This window comes from Babylonia areolata, chromosome 24, assembly GCF_041734735.1.
Source record: "Babylonia areolata isolate BAREFJ2019XMU chromosome 24, ASM4173473v1, whole genome shotgun sequence".
NCBI lineage: Eukaryota > Metazoa > Mollusca > Gastropoda > Neogastropoda > Buccinidae > Babylonia > Babylonia areolata.
In genome coordinates this window covers 2,408,201-2,416,494 of record NC_134899.1, presented here as the reverse complement: position 1 = coordinate 2,416,494, position 8,294 = coordinate 2,408,201, and positions in this window count along the sequence as shown.

Here is an 8,294-nt window from a genome sequence, read left to right as displayed (position 1 = left end):
TTTCCATATTCAATACATGATGGGTCTAACCAGAGCTTTGAACATGGAATCATAATTTCGGGAGATTTGTTAGTTATAGTTCTCACAAGAAGACCAGAAATTTGATTTCCCTTTTTTACCATATTATGTATATGTGCCTCAAAGCTTAGTTCTGGATTCATCGTGACCCCTACATCTTTTTTGGCAATTGTACTATCCATTGTTCGAGTTACCCCCTTTTCGTGTATCGTGTACTGATACTGTGGATTATTCTTTCCAATGTGCAGAACTTTGCATTTCTCGCTGTTAAATTGCAGTAGCCAAGTATTTGTCCATTTAACTAGATTATGTATACACATTTGTAAGTGATTTCTATCTTCTATATTTCGGATGGCAAAGTAAGCCTTGGTGCCGTCTGCAAAGATTTTTTACTTTACAATCTACCTCACCAGGCATATCATTTATAAAGTATATGAACAAGGTTGGGCCAAGAACACTACCTTATGGTACACCACTAGTTACCCTAACCTTCGATGATTTACTACTATTTACACTTACAAACTGTGATCTTCCATTTAGAAAGTCTCTGATCCACGATAGTAGCTTACCTTTTATCCCATAGCCTCCCAGCTTTTTTATGAGTCTGTGATGGAGAACTGTATCGAAAGCTTTCCTTTGATCAAGGTAGACTGCGTCGACTGGTACCCTCTCATCTAGCATGACTAACCAATCTTGTAATGTAACAAGTAGTTGTGTAACACACGAGCGCCCCCTGGTAAATCCAAACTGTTCTCTAGATAACAGATCATGTTTGGTTAAATGTTGGCAAAGAGCGTCTCGAATAAAACCCTCAAAAACTTTACAGACAACTGATGTTAGGCTGACTGGACGATAGTTACCTGCAGAATTCTTGTTACCTTTCTTAAAAATAGGTCGTACTTCTGCTTCTTTCCAAGCTTTTGGTATTGCACCCTTTTCTTGTCTTCTATCAAACAAGATCTCAAGTGGGTGAGCAATAACTTCAGCAAGCTCTTTTAATACTCGTGGGTGAATCTCGTCAGGTCCTGGGGACTTTGATGGGTTTAGGCTCTTTAGAGCTTTTTTCATCTGCTCGATTGTGACCTCCACATTGGAAATTTCTGTAACCTCTGTCTTGCATGAAAACTCTGGAACATTTACGTTGCTCTCCTCGGTGAAAACACTAGCAAAAAATCTGTTTAGCACAGTTGCTTTTTCTGAGTCATTTTGTGTTAAGGTACCATCTTCCTTTTAATAGATTAGCAATTGATTCTCTTGGCAGAGTTTTACTTGCAGCATAACGGAAGAATCCTTTTGGATTATGCTTAGACTCTTTAGCTAATTTAGTTTCCTTAGCTTTCCGTTTTTTCTTGACTCCCATGTTACCTGGTTTGTAGCACGTACATACATTTTATAGTTCTCATTTGTGGGATATTTCTTGTATTTTTTAAAGGCTCTGTGCTTTTGATGAATTTTATCTAAAAGTGACTGGGGAATGGGGTCTCGTCTTTGTTTATTGGAGGGTTCTTGTTTGAATGATTTTTTTGGAATAAATTTGTTCATGGACTTTATTATTACATCATGAATAAGTTCCCAGGTTTCATCCACAGATGTCTCATTTGTCAAAAGGTCGTCCCAGTTAATCTCACCTACGTAATGCTTCATACCTTCGTAATCTCCTTTATCCAGTTGATATTTCACGGAGTGACCAGATGGGTGTTCCCACCTGATCTGAACATCAAAGTAGAGGGCAGAATGGTGGCTCTTCCCTAGAGGGGGCCAGTAATCCAAAGTGCAGACATTTTCATGTGTTAGTAAACAATAGATCTAGCACATTGGGTTTTTGTAAACCTCTATAATGAGTGGGCTCGGAAGTCATTTGTATAATGTTTGTATAATGTAACTTTGTTGTACACAATCCAAAAATTTCGTAGCTGGATGGTCCTCATTTTTACAACTTACCACATTTTGCCAGTCAATTTCTGGATAATTAAAATCTCCAGAGACAATAACCTTGTTTTTAAAACTGTTAAATACATAGTTTATTAGTTTAATTACACTAGCATAATCCGAGTTGGGAGATCTGTACACTACTCCAAAAATGATGTGCTCGTTACTACCAGGTAATGATATTTTACAAAAAATCGAAGGAGAACAGATCCTTTCAATTTCTGCAATCCTGGACACCTCCCACCCTTCCCGCACGAACAGACTGACACCTCTTCCCTTGTTGTTTGTAAAACCTGTATAATCAGGAAGTACAAAATTTTCAATTTTATCCTTGGAGTGTTTTTTTGGTAACACTTCAGTTAAAGCAATAATATCAAAGTTGTGTATATTACACAGTAGTCCCAGCTCATTTACTTTGTTTGTCAGCATGTCAGCGTTTGCATAATAGCATTTCAGAGAAGAAAACGTATGAGAAAAAGAAGAATTGTTTGCTGGTCTATGTACAAAACACGTATTTACATTGTTCTTTGTTCCCTCGGCACTGGGAAGTCAAATTTGGGCAGGGCTACTTGCCACTGCTCCTCCCGCTTCTTCCCTCCCCGCTAAGTTCCCGTCCTTTCCGCTCTTGATTAAAGCATCTCTTTCAGCACGAGACATCACATCACCTTTGTGCCAGACCACATCCTCTCCATTGTCTTTCCGCTGTTTGAACTCATCTCTCTTGACTTTATCTGCTTGTCTTTCTTTCTGAGTCTTGTCAGCAGCAACGCCAACAGACTTGTAGGAGTCATGCTCTCTCAGTTTCCTGGCATTTCTCAGGATGTGTGTTTTGCACGCGGTGTCAGTCAGAATGACCTTGATGGGTCTGGGTCTGGGGTTGGGATCACTTTGAGTTTGTTCCCTCTTTCTGCCGAGTCGGATGATGCCATTCGTAGCCACTTTGCTGCTGTTAAACTCTGGACTTACATGTGTGAGGATTTCTGCGATCTGCTTTGCGTCATGCACAGCAGTGTCTTCCTGAGCCTTGCTCTCACACTCTTTTACATTGAACAACACAATGTTGTTCTTCCTCTTCTCCTTTTCGTGCTGCTCATCGAGGTACTCTTTAACCTGCACCCGGATCTGATTCTCTACTCTGTCCTCCTTTTGCGGCAGCATCAGGATTGCCTGGTTCTGCTGTTGGATGGTCTTGACAATGTCGAAAAGTGCTGCCCACCTTGATACCGATCGACGCTTGCTGTGTGCAGGTGCCTTTTAAGCCTGCCCTCTCCCCGTTCTCTCGTCAGTGCCTCTTGCTTTCTTATGTGTATCTTCTTCTTCTTCTTCGTTCGTGGACTGCAACTCCCACGTTCATTTGTATGCACACGAGTGGGCTTTTTACGTGTATGACCGTTTTGACCCCGCCATGTAGTAGGCAGCCATCTACTCCGTTTTCGCCCGGGGGTGTGTGCATGCTGGGCACGTTCTTGTTTCCACAACCCAGCGAGCGCTGACATGGATCACACCCGGGATCTTTGACGTGCGCATTTGATCTTCTGTTTGTGTACAGTATAAGATCGAACTTAAGGGGGTTCAGACCACTGATCTTGATATATTCTATTTTTAGATAAGTGGGTTCAGACACAAGCAGGACGGGTTCAACCTGATACTCCCCCGTGTCGATACTCCCCGTGTCACGTCGATACCCCCCCGTGTCGATACTCCCCCGTGTCGATACTCCTCTGTGTCACGTCGATACCCCCCTGTGTCGATACTCCCCCGTGTCGATACTCCCCCGTGTCACGTCGATACTCCCCTGTGTCACGTCGATACTCCCCTGTGTCGATACTCCCCCGTGTCGATGCTTCTCCGGCTCGTTAATCCCTGTCACAAAGATAACTTGAAAAAAAAAACTTGGAAAAAAAAAGCAGCCAAATACACATCAAGTGTATGTATACAGTTGTGACTGATAATGCTTTCTGCGTGTTTTTTTTCTTCTTCCATGTATCTTATTATAACCATGCTTATGACTTTATCATAGTGTAGTACCGTGTAGTTTAGACGGATGTAAAAAATCACGCCAGTGCTTATCTATTATCCTCGAAAAAAACAACAACAACCCCAAAACAAGTCCTCTCTCTCTCTCTCTCTCTCTCTCTCTCTCGCACACAGACACACAGACACAGACACACACACACACACACACACACACACACACACACACACACACACACACACACACACACACACACAGAGTAAAACACATCAGTGTAAACGTCCCGGCACACGCCGTGAACTTAATAATAATCAAATAATAATGATGATGATAATAATAATAATAATAATAATAATAATAACGGTATTTATATAGCGCTGAATCTTGTGCAGACAAATTAAAGCGCGCTTTCGCATCAGTCATTCACACGCATGCATAATACTGTAAAAACTGGAGAAACTGAAGACAAGGAAGAGGCAGGGAAGGAAGGCTATTTTGGGAAGAGGGAAGCCCAGGCTATTTTTATCTGATTGTGGGCCCTCAACAATGAAAAAGTCTCTCTCTTCAAAAAAACATTACCTTTCCCACCTCATGATACCAGTGAAATGTACTGCCCACCTTGATGCGAATACAGGATTACATGACATGCACTGAGACTACTCTGTCAGATACCCGGCAAGTTATCATGCAGTGTGAGGAAGGGCATGAATAGTAATACCCATGAAGGTTCAGTCTTGGTTTTGTCACATGGTTCAGTCCCATCTTAGCAGCAACACGTCGCGTGACGCCTGTCCGCGGTTTTACTGGCCAGTCAGAAGGGATCCCTTGTCCCACAACCCCCTCATAGCAGCAAACAACCCCCCAAACAACGACAACTACATCCCCGAAAAAAGAACAACACACAAGTAACGCCCCTGTACAAAACAACGCATACGACCCCACAACACAAACCTTTCTCCCAAAACAACCCCCAGCGATACAAGTTAGGTCGTGAAACTCAACACACTTTGTGGAGTGGTGGTCACGTGGTCAGTCATATGATGCACCTGACAAGGACCCAAGAGTCCACGGCTTCCAGTCGCACTGGAATTTGACGTCCCACCTCACCACTGCAGATCTTGAGTGGCGGTCTGGGTGCTCAGTAGTCTTTCGGATGAGATGGCCTAAATTGAAATCTTGTATGCAGCCGATAAACACTTAATTAGCGTGGCATATGAAAACAAATTTAACATGGCAACCAAAACGGTTGGCTTTGGCAAAATTCTGAAAAGAAAGGGGAAAAAAATCCACTGTCATAGTAAAACAGATGCTTGCAGACAGAAAACAACAACAAATGCAGGGCGGAGCTGAACTGTGGCAGTGGCAGGTCTCCTGTAGTGAGTGGCCTCATCGCGCCTGCCTCTTGTCATACCTCTTTTGTCAACTGTCTTCACTCACGCTGCCCGGTGTAGCGTCCCAGACTGTCCCCCACCCCGGAAACGTACCCGGGGGACAAATTGACCACCGTTCATGATGTCCCCTGCGGACAGAGTTAGAGGCCATAATGTCCCCTTTCTTTGGTTTTAGCCTCGTTCTGAAATAAATGTCCCCCTTACCCTGAAAATGTCCTCCCCATGTATCCCGTAACGTCAGTCCCCTTTGCTAAAAATGAGTTTGTGTGTATAACTCTGTGTGTGTGTGGGGTGGGGGGGGGGGGGTGGGGGGGGTGGGGGTGGGGGGTGCTGTGGGGGTGTGTGTAAGTGTGTATGTGTGTGTGTGTGTGTGTGTGTGTGTGTGTGTGTGTGTGTGTGTGTGTGTGTGGCTGTGTAGTTGTAAGTGCAGGAGATGGAAGGCGGGAGGAGGAGGGGGGGTGTCCGTTAGTCTGTTTATATTCCTGTGTCCATGTCTGTTTTCTTGTTTAAAGCCAGCATGTAAGCTGGTGTATAAGTGTATACATCCAGTTGTATGCCGTACAAGAACCACTGGGTTCATGCTTATGAACATAACAAGTGTTTTTACACGCGCGTTCAGGTGCGTGCGCGCGCGCGCGCGCGTGTGTGTGCCTGTGTGAGTGTCTGCAATTGTCTTTGTTCTCATGCGTGCATACGTGTGTGTGTGTGTGTGTGTGTGTGTGTGTGTGTGTGTGTGTGTGTGTGTGTGTGTGTGTGTGTGTGTGGAAGGGGGGTGGGGGGTGGGGAGCGAAGAGCGTGCGAATGTGTGACTGTATGCATATACGCACGCGCGTGTAGGTATATGTGAAAGTTATCTAAGTGATAAAAAACCACTTTTAAATGCAAAATCTTTGGTATATATTTCCTGAGTTTTCCCGGTCTTTCTGTCAGCGTGATAATGCCACTGGGTAAAATATCTGAACATGCCTCAGTTGAGAAAACTGAAGAGATTTTTATATGAAAGAGAGACAGAGACAGACAGAGAGAGGGACAGACAGAAAGAGATACATGTGTATATGTGTTAGTGACTTGAAAATATTGAAATATCAGTTTGAAAACAAACAAATGACATACCACGGAGATAAACTTTTAAGAGAGAAACAAACATGTGGTGTCACAAAAGTTTCATGTCCTTAATAAAACAATGAACAATCGAATTTTTGCCACGTCAGACCACAAAATAAAATAAAAATAACAATAGTAAAAACAAAAACAAAAACATACAACAACTAAAAAATATGAATTGCCTCTGTGGTTCAAAATATCTCTTCGTATTCTGTAGAGTCCTGTCGCCCCAACTGTCCTGTAGCCCTGTCGCCCCAACTGTCCTGTCCAACTGTCCTGTCGCCCCAACTGTCCTGTCGCCCCAACTGTCCTGTCCAACTGTCCTGTCGCCCTAACTGTCCTGTCGCCCCAACTGTCCTGTCGCCCTACCTGTCCTGTCGCCCCAACTGTCCTGTCGCCCTCTCGCCCCAACTGTCCTGTCGCCCCAACTGTCCTGTCCAACTGTCCTGTCGCCCCAACTGTCATGTCGCCCCAACTGTCCTGTCGCCCTGTCGCCCCAACTGTCCTGTCGCCCCAACTGTCCTGTCCAACTGTCCTGTCGCCCCAACTGTCCTGTCCAACTGTCCTGTCGCCCTGTCGCCCCAACTGTCCTGTCGCCCCAACTGTCCTGTCCAACTGTCCTGTCGCCCCAACTGTCATGTCGCCCCAACTGTCCTGTCGCCCTGTCGCCCCAACTGTCCTGTCGCCCCAACTGTCCTGTCCAACTGTCCTGTCGCCCCAACTGTCCTGTCGCCCTGTCGCCCCAACTGTCCTGTCGCCCCAACTGTCCTGTCCAACTGTCCTGTCGCCCCAACTGTCCTGTCGCCCCAACTGTCCTGTCGCCCCAACTGTCCTGTCCAACTGTCCTGTCGCCCCAACTGTCCTGTCGCCCTGTCGCCCCAACTGTCCTGTCGCCCCAACTGTCCTGTCCAACTGTCCTGTCGCCCCAACTGTCCTGTCGCCCTGTCACCCCAACTGTCCTGTCGCCCCAACTGTCCTGTCCAACTGTCCTGTCGCCCCAACTGTCCTGTCGCCCTGTCGCCCCAACTGTCCTGTCCAACTGTCCTGTCGCCCCAACTGTCCTGTCCAACTGTCCTGTCGCCCTGTCGCCCCAACTGTCCTGTCGCCCCAACTGTCCTGTCGCCCCAACTGTCCTGTCGCCCTGTCGCCCCAACTGTCCTGTCGCCCCAACTGTCCTGTCGCCCTGTCGCCCCAACTGTCCTGTCGCCCCAACTGTCCTGTCCAACTGTCCTGTCGCCCCAACTGTCCTGTCCAACTGTCCTGTCGCCCCAACTGTCCTGTCCAACTGTCCTGTCGCCCCAACTGTCCTGTCGCCCCAACTGTCCTGTCGCCCTGTCGCCCCAACTGTCCTGTCGCCCCAACTGTCCTGTCGCCCCAACTGTCCTGTAGTCCTGTCGCCCCAAATGTCCTGTCGCCCCAACTGTCCTGTCGCCCCAACTGTCCTGTAGTCCTGTCGCCCCAAATGTCCTGTCGCCCCAACTGTCCTGTCGCCCCAACTGTCCTGTCGCCCCAACTGTCCTGTCGCCCCAACTGTCCTGTAGTCCTGTCGCCCCAACTGTCCTGTCGCCCCAACTGTCCTGTCGCCCCAACTGTCCTGTAGTCCTGTCGCCCCAACTGTCCTGTCGCCCCAACTGTCCTGTCGCCCCAACTGTCCTGTAGTCCTGTCGCCGCAACTGTCCTGTCGCCCCAACTGTCATGTCGCCCCAACTGTTATGTCGCCCCAACTGTCCTGTCGCCCCAACTGTCCTGTAGTCCTGTCGCCCAACTGTCCGTCGCCCCAACTGTCCTGTCGCCCCAACTGTCCTGTCGCCCCAACTGTCCTGTCGCCCCAACTGTCCTCCGCCCTGTCCCAACTGTCCTCGCCTGTCGCCCCAACT